The sequence below is a fragment of the Rhinatrema bivittatum genome, chromosome 3 (assembly GCF_901001135.1).
Source record: "Rhinatrema bivittatum chromosome 3, aRhiBiv1.1, whole genome shotgun sequence".
NCBI lineage: Eukaryota > Metazoa > Chordata > Amphibia > Gymnophiona > Rhinatrematidae > Rhinatrema > Rhinatrema bivittatum.
In genome coordinates, this window is record NC_042617.1 from 414,332,112 (window position 1) to 414,346,920 (window position 14,809).

Consider the following 14,809-nt stretch of genomic DNA (forward strand, 5'->3'; position numbering starts at 1 on the left):
ACTTCACCTGCGAAGCGTGTCAGAGCAGAGAGAGGCACTGTAGACTTGACCGTCACTTTTGGCGGTGTAACTTCTTTACCTGCGGCAGCCGGTGCATTCATCTGAGCATGTAGCTGATTAAAGGCAACAGTCAAGTTATCTAACGAATCCTGTTGTTCGGAGATTCGCTGGGCCAAGCCCAGAATGGCCTGCAAAGCAGTGAGCTGAGCCAAATCCATGGAGTTAGCAATCTGTTATGGGTATGAGGTGTTGGAGTGGATTCTTGGGTACTGCGGTGATGGCCACTCCCATGGGGAGGAGCCCAGTGAGGAACCGCAGTACTAGGCTAGACTCTATACACGCAGACACAGAGAAGTTGTATTTATTATACAGCTCGATGGTACTGCCCGGGGAGCAGGCAGCAGTGTCGGTAACCCAGCAGAAGTAGTCCAGGGGTCCTCAGGCGAGGAGAGCAGTCTCACACTCGAGTAGGTGATAGGCAGCGCGGCATAGTAGGGACAGGTCCCGGATATAGACTCAAAGCGCTGAAGGTGAGACAGACTGAAAGGGTTAGTAGGGGTGTGCATTCGTTTTCGCTGTATTGGCGATCTGCAATCGTAGTATTCGTGGGGAAGCGAAACGTATCGCGATTCCCCACGAATACACAAATCTTCCCAGAATTATACAGCCACCTAAATAAAAATGTAAACAACCCCCCCACCCTCCTGAACCCCCCCAAGACTTACCAAAACTCCCTGGTAGTCCAGCGGGGGGGTCCGGGATCCATCCCCTGCACTCATACCCTCGGTGCTGGTTTCATCATGGCGCCGATAGCCTTTGTCACAGGGGCTACCGGTGCCATTGGTCAGCCCCTGTCACATGGCCATCAACGCCATCTTGTGCTCCTACCATGTGACAGGGGCTGACCAATGGCACCGGTAGCCCCTGTGACATAGTATGGGCAAAGGCTATCGGCGCCATTTTGAGTCCTGGCATCGGACGGCCGGCGTGCAGGAGGTCGCTCCGGGACCCCCGTTGGACCCACAGGGACTTTTGGCCAGCTTGGGGGGGCCTCCTGAACCCCACAAGACTTGCCACATCCTCTGGCAACAAATTCCAGAGCTTTATTGTGCGTTGAGTAAAAAATAATTTTCTCCAATTAGTCTTAAATGTGCTACTTGCTAATTTCATGGAATGCCCCCTAGTCCTATTATTCGAAAGTGTAAATAACCAATTCACATCTACTCGTTCAAGACCTCTCATGATCCTAAAGACCTCTATCATATCCCCTCTCAGCAGTCTCTTCTCATAAGAACATAAGAACAAAAGAATTGCCATACTGGGTCAGACCAAGGGTCCATCAAGCCCAGTATCCTGTTTCCAACAGCGGCCAATCCAAGTTACAAGTACCTGGCAAGTACCCAAATATTAAATACATCTCAAGCTACTATTGCTTATTATTTAATAACAGTTTATGGATTTTTCCTCTAGGAACTTATCCAAACCTTTTTTAAAATCAGTTACACAGATCTTCCCGTTCGCACAGGCCAATCATCAATGGATGGTCATATATTGAGCGTCTATTTCCCAACCGGCTTGACAGCCAACTCTCCTACATGCCCGATGCTGAGGAGGTGCTAGGATGCACATTTTTCCCTAGCGCCTCCTTTTTAGCACAATCCCTCATATAATATTGAATCACGCACCCAGGAGAGGTGGCTGGGCACATGTTAGAAAAACAGATGCTCAACACTGAGCGCCTGTTTTCTGCACAAAATTATTGCATCGGCCCCAAAGGCTGCAATTCTCAACCAGAAACTCTGCATAACAATATCTTTCTTTGTAAACACTGGGTACCCAGGAGCTGAACAGCCCTAACCTCTTCAGCCTTTCCTCGTAGGGGAGCTGTTCCATTCCCTTTATCATTTTGGTTGCCCTTCTCTGTACCTTCTCCATCGCAACTATATCTTTTTTGAGATGCGGCGACCAGAATTGTATACAGTATTCCAGGTGCGGTCTCACCATGGAGCGATATGGAGCCATAATGACATTTTCCGTTTTATTAACCATTCCCTTCCTAATAATTTCTAACATTCTGTTTGCTTTTTTGACTGCTGCAGCACACTGAGCCATCGATTTCAAAGTATTATCCACTATGATGCCTAGATCTTTTTCCTGGGTGGTAGCTCCTAATATGGAACCTAACATCGTGTAACTACAGCAAGGGTTATTTTTCCCTATGTGCATCACCTTGCACTTGTCCACATTAAATTTCATCTGCCATTTGGATGCCAAATCTTCCAGCCTTGCAAGGTCCTCCTGTAATGTATCACAATCCGCTTGTGATTTAACTACTTTGGATAATTTTGTATCATCCACAAATTTGATAACCTCACTCATCGTATTCCTTTCCAGATCATTTTTATATATATTGAAAAGCGGCGGTCCAAGTACAGATCCCTGAGGCACTCCACTGTTTACCCTTTTCCACTGAGAAAATTGACCATTTAATCCTACTCTCTGTTTCCTGTCTTTTAACCAGTTTGTAATCCACGAAAGGACATCGCCTCCTCTCCCATGACTTTATAGTTTTCTTAGAAGACTCTCATGAGGGACTTTGTCAAACGCCTTCTGAAAATCCAAATACACTACATCTACCGGTTCACCTTTATCCAGCTTCCAATTCTCTTTTTCCAAGGATAGAAGCACTTGCATCTCTTTTTTCAGAAATGAAATGTATTTGAAATAAAGCTACCATGTATTCTGTTTTGTAAGATGTGTAGTTTAGAAACTAACTGTAATAAAGTATGATATAAACACATTTATAATAAATATACTACAGTTTCAACTATAAGTTGTGTCTTATCAGTCTGTAAAAGTGCTGTGGCACCAGGGGAGTATGGGAGGCAGGAAATGACATCACAGCCAAGCACGCACAGGGCAATCATGTGCAGTAAACATTACTATAGAGCATGTGCGGGTACGCATGTTTTATGATCTAATAGGAAATTAGGTCATTATTCGGCATGCACAGTCAATGGCAATTTTTTTGTTTTCCAAGACAGCATTACCTTGGAGCATGCAAAGTTAGTCATGTTTAATTATTTCACAGGAAATGACATCACATGCACTGTACAGACCGCCTGCCTATAAAAGAAAAAAATTTGACATATTCAATCGTTAGTTTTATTATCATCATCATTGATATTATTTTTTGGTTTTGTCATAGTAAAACAGTTTGCTTACTGTGCTTCCATAAAACATTCTGCTCACAGTACTTTCAGGGTTTATGTTCTTTCTGCCCCATACATGCTTTGAGACCCTTCAGTGGGGAAAAGTGGAACCCCCACCTGGATGAGGTGAGATCCATGATGGGGGCTTGGAAATGGGCAAAGCCACCATAAAAGGGTACATAGCAATGGCCTCAGAAAAATTCCCTATGAAGTGCAACTTGATAAAGCAAATATAAATGCAAAGTCATGTGTTACAATATTTTCCAGATATGAATTCCTTTGTATGTCTATTATTTGTGTGAAATGTTAATGAAATTGCTGTGGCTGAAACATGTATTAATGCAACCTTCTCCATGAATTGCTTGTTTACAGCCTGGAACAGTTTTTCCTAATAAAAAAAAAAAAATGTAGACCCTTATTAATGTCTTAAATATTACAAACTAGACAATATAGATTTTTTTTTTTTGCTAGCAGTTACAGCAGAATTTTACATAATACATACTCATTAAAATCCAACTGTAAAAATTACTCATGTGTGAAATTTAGAATAAAAATATAAAAGATATATGAAAATTTGAAAACTCTTTCTTTCAGACAATTTACACAAACTTTTATAAACAAACATTCTTATGTTCTTATGTTATGTTCCTAATGAATAGTATTTGAATGTAAAGCACTTCATAAGGAATTGCTCTGAGGCCATGGCTATGTACCCTTTTTCAGCAGCTTTGCCCATCTGCAAGCCTCCATCATGGTCCCCTCCTCATCTGGGTGGGGTCGCACTTTTCCCCATTGAAGGATCTCGAAGCATGTATAGCATAGAAGGGACATATGCTTTCCATGAGTTCTGACTGGTAACACCTGGAAAGAAAGAGCCCTCATCAAGGAGGCTACACTTCGCCTTTAACGTCCCCCCCAAAATAATCTGAGAGGGGTACAAATTGATCTGTGAGGAGCCATCAGCCTTGAAAAACTTTGGGGTTTTTAAGTGGTTCAAGCTTCAGCAGGAAGTGGAAGGAGGAGTAGGAGGCGACCAGTGAGGAGTGCTGCTCACTAACTCCTGTCGCCGATGGTTGGCCAATAGGCTGGAGATGCAGGGCAGAAAGAAAGATAAAAAGGCTTTTCTGCTAGTAGTAGCTGAAGCTGTGAACCACTCCCTTCTGCCGTGCATGGATGCCATGTGTTTGCGGCACACCCAAGGTTTCCTCCAAGGAACAACGTCGTTCCCCCTCGGCCTGCCTCTGGTTTATACTCTTGAATCATTGTCAGAAAGCCAAACTTTGTGGCAGGTTGCTGAGTTATCATTTTAGCTTCCACACTGTTAGCTAGGGGTGTGCATTCGGTCCCTACGTATTGGCAATCTGCAACGGATGTTGCCATATTCGTTGTATTTGTGGGGAAGCGAAACGTATCGCGATTCCCCTATAAATACACGAATCTTCGCCGAATTATTCGGCCATCTAAATAAATTAATTTAAACAACCCCCCCCCAAGACTTACCAAAACTCCCTGGTGGTCCAGCAGGGGGTTCGGGAGCCATCCCCTGCACTCTCACACCCTCGGTGCCGATTTCATCATGGCGCCGATAGTCTTTGACCTACTATGTCACAGGGGCTACCGGTGCCATTGGTCAGCCCCTGTCACCAGCACCGAGGGTGTGAGAGTGCAGGGGATGGCTCCCGGACCCCCCACTGGACCACCAGGGAGTTTTGGTAAGTCTTGGGGGGGGGTTCAGGAGAGTGGGGGGTTGTAGTTAATTTTAATTTTAGCTGGGACACGAATAGAAATCGCTGTATTAACGCTTCGGGGCACCTTACGGCCTAATGCAACATATCTGCTCCCCGACGAATCTGAATCCCAAATGCAACGTATGGCATCCCTCTGCCCATCCCTACTGTTAACGTGCATTTCTATCATTATTTAGTTCATTTCAAGCCTTGCATGACCCTCTCTGCTGAACTTTGATAGAATGTACATGGATTTTATTGTCCATAGTCCAAATCCAGTTAAGGAGACAGTCCTGATGACTATGGGGGATGTAAGATAGATTCAAATGAGACCTGTCTGACTTAATGTTCTCACTGCCACAAGTTACTTTGACAATGTCAATGGCTTTACATGAGAACGTAAGAACATAAGTCTTGCCATATTGGGTCAGACCAAGGGTCCATCAAACCCAGTTTCCTATTTCCAACAGTGGCTAAACCAGGTCACAAGTACCTGGCAGGATTACAAGGTACAGCTAGATTCCAAGCTGCTTATCCCAAGAATAAGCATTGAATTTCTGCAACTCTACCTTAATGGACTTTTCCTCTGGAACTTGTCCAAACCTTCTTTAAATGCAGCTATACTAATAGCCTAATAGCTTTCATTACATGCTCTGGCAATGAATTCCAGAGTGCTTCATGTCATTTTTTAAACAAAATGAAAATAAACCCACAGCATTCCATTTTCTTTTTCTTTTTTAGTGCACACTAATTAAAAATAGTATGCATTATTTCAAGTTGGTGAACCATACTGGTGGTGCACGCTAAAAACTATACTTAAATTTTAAAATACAAATTGTAAAAAATGAAATTAAAGAAACAAAAACATAACACTGAAATGTAAAAACAAAACAAAATGTTTAGCAATGCAGATCCTTATTGTACTGTAGGACTGTCCGAAGCTGAAGCTGTATATGATAGGTGGCACGGAAATGTATATTATAAATAAATAAAGTGACTAAAAAATATAAAAGTATCCATCAAAAGTGAGAGTACATCTTATAGTCACTCATCTCATGCTTGGGTCAGAAAGGGCTTGGTATTCTGTCTTATATTTCAAGGGGGAATGTGACTGTCTAGGGAGGAGAAAAAGGGTAGAACCTAGAGGAGAAGCACTGCTTTAGTAAAGGTAGCTAGGCATTAATTGGGGAGTGAGGTCAGAATCACAAAAGTAATGAAAGAATTGTACAGATACTTCTACAATTGCTATTTCATTTCACTTATTGGTGTACAGCACCTACATAAACTGCCCAAAGCAGTTCTCTTCCTATATGCATTTCAAAGTTTGTCAAATTCCGTGTAGGTTTTCAGACTATCTAATTGAAAGAATTTTCCTGGTACTCTCACAGCCAAGTGACAGTCTCTGTTGCTCAGGGGATCCATTTCTTTTGATCTATGAACAGTTTCACCTAACTTTAAGTGTACAGAGAAATATGTGCATATATATTGAACACATAGTAACAGACAAAAAGTGTTGAATTAACATAAGTTTGAAACTTCTTAGCAGTAGTGCTAATCAACAGGGTTTCATCCCTAAACTAGTGTAGTGAAAAGAAAGCCAGAGATTAACTGGCATTGATGGTATTGCACCAGGATGTAAACTGAGCACATACACTGGAAGATTGGGCATCCAAATGGCAGATGAAATTTAATGTGGACAAGTGCAAGGTGATGCATATAGGGAAAATAACCCTTGCTATAGGGGGGATATGATAGAGATGTTTAAAATCATGAGAGGTCTAGAACAGGTAGATGTGAATCAGTTATTTACTCTTTCGGATAGTAGAAAGACTAGGGGGCACTCCATGAAGTTAGCATGGGGCACATTTAAAACTAATCTGTGAAAGTTCTTTTGTACTCAACGCACAATTAAACTCTGGAATTTGTTGCCAGAGGATGTGGTTAGTGCAGTTAGTATAGCTGTGTTTAAAAAAGGATTGGATAAGTTCTTGGAGGAGAAGTCCATTACCTGCTATTAAGTTCACTTAGGGGCGGATTTTAAGAGCCCTGCTCACCTAAATCCACCCAAAACCGGGCGGATTTAGGTGAGCAGGGCCCTACGCGCCGGTGAGCCTATTTTACATAGGCCTACCGGCGCGCGCAGAGCCCCGGGACTCGCGTAAGTCCCGGGGTTTTCGGAGGGGGGCGTGTCGGGGGCGTGTCGGGGGCGGGCCGGAACCGCGCGGCGTTTTCGGGGCGTGTCGGGAGCGTTCCGGGGGCGGGCCCGGGGTGTGGCTACGGCCCGGGGTGGTCCGGGGCGTGGCCGCGCCCTCCGGACCCACCCCCAGGTTGTGTCCCGGCGCGCTAGCGGCCCGCTGGCGCGCGGGGATTTACGCCTCCCAGAGGGAGGCGTAAATCCCCCGACAAAGGTAAGGATGGGGTTTAGACAGGGCCGGGCGGGTGGGTTAGGTAGGGGAAGGGAGGGGAAGGTGAGGGGAGGGCAAAAGAAAGTTCCCTCCGAGGCCGCTCCGATTTCGGAGCGGCCTCGGAGGGAACGGGGGTAGGCTGCGCGGCTCGGCGCACGCCGGCTATACGAAATCGATAGCCTTGCGCGCGCCGATCCTGAATTTTAGCGGCTACGCGCGTATCCGCTAAAATCCTAGGCGTACTTTTGCTTGCGCCAGCAAAAGTACGCCTATTCGCGGTTTTTGAAAATCTACCCCTTAGAGAATAGCCACTGCCATTAGCAATGGTTACATGGAATAGACTTAGTTTTTGGGTACTTGCCAGGTTCTTATGGCCTGGATTGACCACTGTTGGAAACAGGATGCTGGGCTTGATGGACCCTTGGTCTGACCCAGTATGGTATGTTCTTATGTTGACATTTTGCTATCTGGATTAATTTCTTCATCTCCCTCAGTTCTACCAGATATTCTTCTTTGTGCTCCTCCCTTTATTTATTTTATATTTCTTGAATGCTGTTCTTTTGGCCTTTATTTTGTCAGCCACCTCCTTTGAGAACCAGATAGGTTTCATTTTTCTTTTGCTTTTCTTTACTTTTCTAACATATAGATTAGTTGCCTTGGTAACTGCTCCTTTTAGATTGATCCACTGTTGATCCACATCTCTATCATTCTCCAAGCCTTTTAGTTCTTCTTCCAGATACTTCCCCTTTTCATCAAAGTCCGTGTTTTTGAACTGCAAAACTCGTGTCTTTCTGCTTCTTTTCCATATCCTTTTTGTGATATGGGACTCACTCCCTACCCATCTACGTCTTGAACCATCTTTGCACACTTTCAAAAAAGGCATCAAGACATGCCTTTTCAGGCAGGCCTACCCTGATGCCAATCAAACCTAGACCTCCTCCCCCTACAACTCAGAATTCGTCAACCCCCCCCCCCTCCATTTTTTATGCTCTGTGATTATGATGTGTATTTTTTCTTTAACTGCTCATGTCTCATACCCTACCCTATGTACCCCGCCCCCATTGATGTAATTTAAGAAATGTTGTAAATAATTTTCCTACGCCATTTAGTATGGTTGTTCCTTATTTTCTCTTACTTCTGCCCTTTCTCCTTCCCACTCCCTCTCCCCCTTTCTCGCCTGCTCCCACTCCCTGCTCCTCGTTCATTGTATTTCCTACTTTCTTGAGTTAATTGTAAACCGGTGTGATGTGTCTCATGAACATCGGTATATTAAAAGTTCTTAACTAAATAAAATAAATAAATAAATAAATAGGTAAAGAAATAAATATTAAACCATACCATTTGATGATCAGTGCTGCTGAGGTGGGCATCCACCTGGACATCAGAGACATTATCTCCATTAGTGAGCACTAAATTGAGTATAGCTCCTTCTCTCATGGGTTCCATTACCATTTGTTTGAACAAAGCTACTTGCAGGACATCCACTATTTCTCTACTATTATTAGATTCTGCAGATGGTTAGATTCTGCAGATGGGATTCTCCAGTCTACATCTGGCATATTAAAGTCTCCAACAATCACCACTTCTCCCTTCTTTCCTATCTTTTGGATGTCTTCTACCAGATCTCTGTCCAGCTGTTCCTTTTGGTTTGGAGGCCTGTAAACCACTCCAATAAAAATGGATGCCCCAACCAAGCCTTAGTTATATCAAAACATCGTACAAACGCCTCTATGGGGACCTCCCAACTACATTCATCTGCATATATTTTATAAATGAAACCTAATGAAGTCATGATGTTTCCTAAAGGTTACACATAGATGTTAAAAAGTGCAGCAGATAATGCCAAGCTTTGGATACCCCTGTGGCATTATTGGCATACCAATCTAAGCTATCACCATCCTGACAGATGCTGCATTCTGTCCTATAAATATGATTCAAGCCTTTGTAACACTACCCCTTCAATACCAATAATTTGTAACTTAGAAATCAGCTTTTTATGACATATAGTGTCAAAAGCTGAAAATATGTCAGGTTGAATAAGTATTCCTGAGTTTTTACATTCTAAACTACAATGAACTTAATCCAATAAGGATTAAAGTAATGTTTCAGTTCCAAGGTTTTTTCTAAAACTAAACTGCCCTTTATCTAACATTCTATGTTCTTCCAAAAATTTATCAAGCTGGATCAACAATCACTTCTCTAAAAGTTTGCTTAAGGAGCACAAATTTGAATAGGATGATAATTAGATAATAGAGTAGGAGAAGCAGCAAGATTCTATCACTCTCTTCAATGACATTGGAACAACACCCTTTATTAGAGAAAGATAAATTATTTCAATCAAATATTCAGCAAAAGCCTTGGACATGCTTTTATGAGCCTAAAAGGACATGGGTCTAATCTTCAATTGGTCATCTTTACCTTTGAAATAATATCTTACAAACTTCTGATAGTTATCAACAGTTCCACTTAATATTCACATCCATTATTTAAAAAGCCAATTCTGTCTATTAGTTTATTAGTTAATGAATTCTGTAAGCCCAAAATTTTCTTATGGAAAAATTAATCAAACTCCTCAGACTTTCTATAGCAAACCCACATATAAAGGTGAATTTTAAAAGAGATGCACGTGCACAAAACAGCAGATGTTTGTGCAAATAGCGCATATACGCGTCAGTGCTATTTTATAAACCTCACACATACTCACACAGGTACTGGTGCATGAATATATTTGTATACATAAAAAATGGGCAGGTTAGGGGGCGTGTAATGGGCATTCAAGGGCAGAGCCAACATTTATGTGAATAACCATATGCACAGCTATGCATACGCCATGCGTATGGCTATTACCTGCATATATTTTCTTCTGCTATTTATCAGGTATAAGTCAGAATATAATTCTTTATAGTAAAATACTGACTGGGTGCTTGAGCTTCAAGATAAAGTAGAGGGAGTTCAGGCTGAATAACCAAGGGGTCTAGAAGACCTAGATAGACTGGGCAAACTGGTAGACTAATTGGTAAAACTGGTCATTTTCTTCATGTGCACATGTTACAAAATGTGCTGAGTTTATGGACTTCTCTAGGAACTTATCCAAACCTTTTTTAAACCCAGGTACACTAGTTGCCTTAACTACATGCTCTGGCAATGAATTGCAGAGCTTAATTGTGCATTAAGTGAAAAAGAATTTTCTCCAATTTGTTTTAAATGTGCTACTCACTAACTTCATGGAGTCCCCCCCCCCCCCCCCCCGCTTTATACTATCCAAAAGAGTAAATAGCTATTTTACATTTACCCATTCAAGTCCTTTCATGATTTTGTAGATCTCTATCATATATCCCTTCAGCCATCTCTTTTCCAATTTCAACAGTCCTAACCTCTTTAGCCTTTACTCAAAGGAGAGCTGTTCCATGCCTTTTATCATTTTGGTTACCCTTCACTGTACCTTTACCAGTGCAACTATATATTTTTTGAGATGCGGCGACCAGAATTGCACAGAATATCCAAGATGTAGCCATTGAGTGATACAGAGGCAAATAACATTTCTTTGTGTAAATGCTTAAAATTAGGAGCACATATAAGTGTGAATTCTATAGGTGTATTTTATATATTGTGTGTACATAGAAACATAGATATGACGGCAGAAGAAGACCAAACGGCCCATCCAGTCGCCGAGCAAGTTTTGCACTTTTATTTTCTCATACTTATCTGTTACTCTTGGCTCTTAGTAACCTTTTGGTTCTATTTCCGTTCCACCCCACCATTGATGTAGAGAGCAGTGTTGGAGCTGCATCTAAGTGAAATATCTAGCTTAATTAGTTAGGGGTAGTAAACACCGCAATAAGCAAGCTACACCCATGCTTATTTGTTTACCCAGACTATGTAATTCAGTCCTTGTTGGTTGTCTGTATATAGATCCACTTTTCTTCATTCCCCCTGCCATTGAAGCAGAGAGCTATGCAGGATATACATTGAAAGTGAAGTATCAGGCTTATTTGGTTTGGTGTAGTAACCGCCGTAAACAACAAGCTACTCCCTGCTTTTTTGTGAATGCAAATCTTTTTTTTTCCACATTCATTCATGTCCTCTAGACTTTATGGATCCACAGTGTTTATCCCACGCCCCTTTGAAGTCTTTCACACTTCTGGTCTTCACCACTTCCTCCAGAAGGGCATTCCAGGCATCCAGCACCCTCTCCGTGAAGAAATACTTCCTGACATTGGTTCTGAATCTTCCTCCCTGGAGCTTCAAATCGTGACCCCTAGTTCTGCTGATTTTAAGGTTTGTCGTTGTCTTTGGATCATTAAAACCTTTCAAGTATCTGAAAGTCTGTATCATATCACCTCTGATTCTCCTTTCCTCCAGGGTGTACATATTTAGATTCTTCAATCTCTCCTCATCAGTCATTTGATGAAGACCATTCACCTTTTTGGTTGCCCTTCTCTGGACCGCCTCCATCTTGTCTCTGTCTCTTTGGAGATACGGTCTCCAGAACTGAACACAGTACTCCAGGTGAGGCCTCACCAAGGACCTGTACAAGGGGATCATCACTTCCCTTTTCTTACTCGATATTGCTCTCGCTATGCAGCCCAGCATTCTTCTAGCTTTAGCTATCGCCTTGTCACATTGTTTCGCCGACTTCAGTTCATTAGACACTATCATCCCAAGGTCTCTCTCCTGCTCCATGCACATCAGCCCTTCTCCCCCCATCGAATAGAGTTCATTCGGATTTCCACTCCCCATATGCATGACTCTGCACTTCTTGGCATTGAATCTCAGTTGCCATATCTTCGACCACTCTTCCAGCTTCCTTAAATCCCATCTCATTCTCTCCACTTCTTCCGGCGTGTCCACTCTGTTGCAGATCTTAGTGTCATCCACAAAAAGAGAAACCTTACCTTCTATCCCGTCTGCAATGTCGCTCACAAAGATATTGAACAGGACCGGTCCCAACACCGATCCTTGCGGTACACCGCTTAAAACTGCTCTCTCTTCAGAGAGAGTTCCATTTACCATCACACATTGTCTTCTGACCGTCAACCAGTTTGCAATCCAGGCCACCACCTCGGTACTTACTCCTAAGCTTCTCATTTTATTCACCAGTCTCCTGTGCGGGACCGTATCAAAAGCTTTGCTGAAATCCAAACAGATGACATTGAGTGCTCTTCCTTGATCCAATTCCTTGGTTACCCAGTCAAAAACATTTGTCTGACAGGATCTTCCCCTGGTGAATCCATTCTGCCTCTGGTCCAGTAATTCTCCTGACTGTAGATAGTTCACTATTCTCTCTTAAACAGTGACTCCATTACTTTTCCCACCACCAAAGTGAGGCTAACCAGTCTGTAGTTACCAGCCTCTTCTCTCCTCCCACTCTTGTGAAGCGGGACCACCACCGCTCTTCTCCAATCACTTGGCACCACTCCCGTTTCTAGGGATCTATTGAACAGGTCACACTCAGACCCACCAGCACATCTCTGAGCTCCCTCAGTATCCTGGGATGAACCTCATCAGGCCCCATGGCTTTGTCCACTTTCATGAAAGATATAAAATTCATGCACATGTGCGTTCATGCTCTCATAGGTGCATTTATGGGTGTATACTCTTGTTTTAAAGTTGCCTTCTTGGTGAATTACAGGTATTAAAACAAGACAGAACAAAAGCCTAAACAGAAAAAGTAGAGATAAATGATAAAAATGAAAATTTGCAAACCACAGATATGTGGGATTCAAATGTTACAGATGTATGTGTCAAGAAGCCCAGGCTATGAATGTAAGATCTTGGCAAAAGAACTGCAGCATCCCAAAAGTGGAACATAGGAACATGTTATATATATATTTTTAATTTAGATTTATATTCTGCTTTTTGCACTTTTTTCAGTGCTTCAAAGTGGATTACATTCAGGTACTATAGGTATTGTTATATAATACATTTTTCCCTAACCCAGAGAACCTCTGTGTTCTGCGGGCTGAGTTTTAATTTGTTTACTCTACACCATTTAGAAATTTCCAGGCATTTATTCAAGTTGGATATTGATTCTTGCTGTGGTGAAATAACTAGTGCTACATTGTAAAATTAAATTGTACAATGGGAGTACAGAAATGTTAAATAAAATGGATCCCTGGGGAATACTACTGCTAATTCACCTGATAGAGGACTAGCAATTATCCATACTCTCTGCGTTCTATAAGTTAGAAACCAGGAAACCCATTTGAAAACATTACATTATCACCAATCCCAATAGCAATTAGCCAGGCCCATAAAACAGTGTGATTGATTCATCAAAAGCTGCATTAAAATCCAATAAAAGCAGTTGGAAATCAATTCCTGTGTCCTAATTCACAATGAAGAACCGGTTCGATGTGAGAAATGTCTGCAGATCAACTCCCTCAGGAAACAGGTAGCGGAACTCAGAGAGGAGATGGCAAGATTGAGAATTATCTAAGAGAATAAAGTTTATATTGATGAAATGCTTATCAAGGTGTCAAAGATTGAAAACCTAAACAGTTGGGAAGGTGATTCTTGACCACACGATGACAGCTGAACCCAGATTATTACAGCCACTAGACTATACACCCTGACTCTGGTTTCACTCAAGCTGAAGAACTGATTTGCACCTCTGGACATGGAGGAGTTAAAACCATACCAGGATGAGGAGGAATCCAAACTTGCAAACCTCAAATCTGCAACAACTTCTACACTTAGGTGGCAGAGCGTAGGGATGGTTAGTGACTCACTTCTAAGGGGCAAGGAGGCAGTTATCTGCCAACTAGACATGTTGTCCCAGGAAACATGTTGTCTGCCAGGAGCTAATATCCAAAACATTATGGAGAGATTGTCAAAAACCCTCAAGCCTACTGACTACTATCTGATGCTGCTCATCCATTTTGGCATGAATGATACTGTTAGATACCACACAGATTGCATCAAAATGATTTCACGGCTCTGGAGGAGTAAAGTAGGAAGGTGTACCTGCAATATTCTCCTCCATCCTTCCAGTCAAAGGTAAAGACCCAGGCAGGGAAGCTCGCATTCTGCACATGACTGAATGGCTGCGTAGATGGTATCAATGAGAATGTTTCAGCTTTCTGGACAATGGAATGATATTTCAAGGACTGTTGAAGAAGGGGTATAGCATTTTCCAGAATAGACTGGAAAATGTATTGAGGAGGGCTAGGATTATCAGGGAAGGATGAACAAAGCCTGTTAACATCATACGCTTTCAATAAAAAACTAGTTATAGGGATTTTTTTGTTGAGAGTAAATAGTTTTCAACTGAACATAAAATTAGATATAATAACCAACAAAATCCTTAAAAATAAAAGTCAAAACATTGACTCTGCATGTATAGTAAAACCTAAAAATGTATTACAAATTTCTGGGAATGGCCACACCCTAGAACCGCAAATAGTGGTTTCTTTACTGTTAGCATCATACGATTTCAATAAAAAAATCATTATAGGATTTTTTC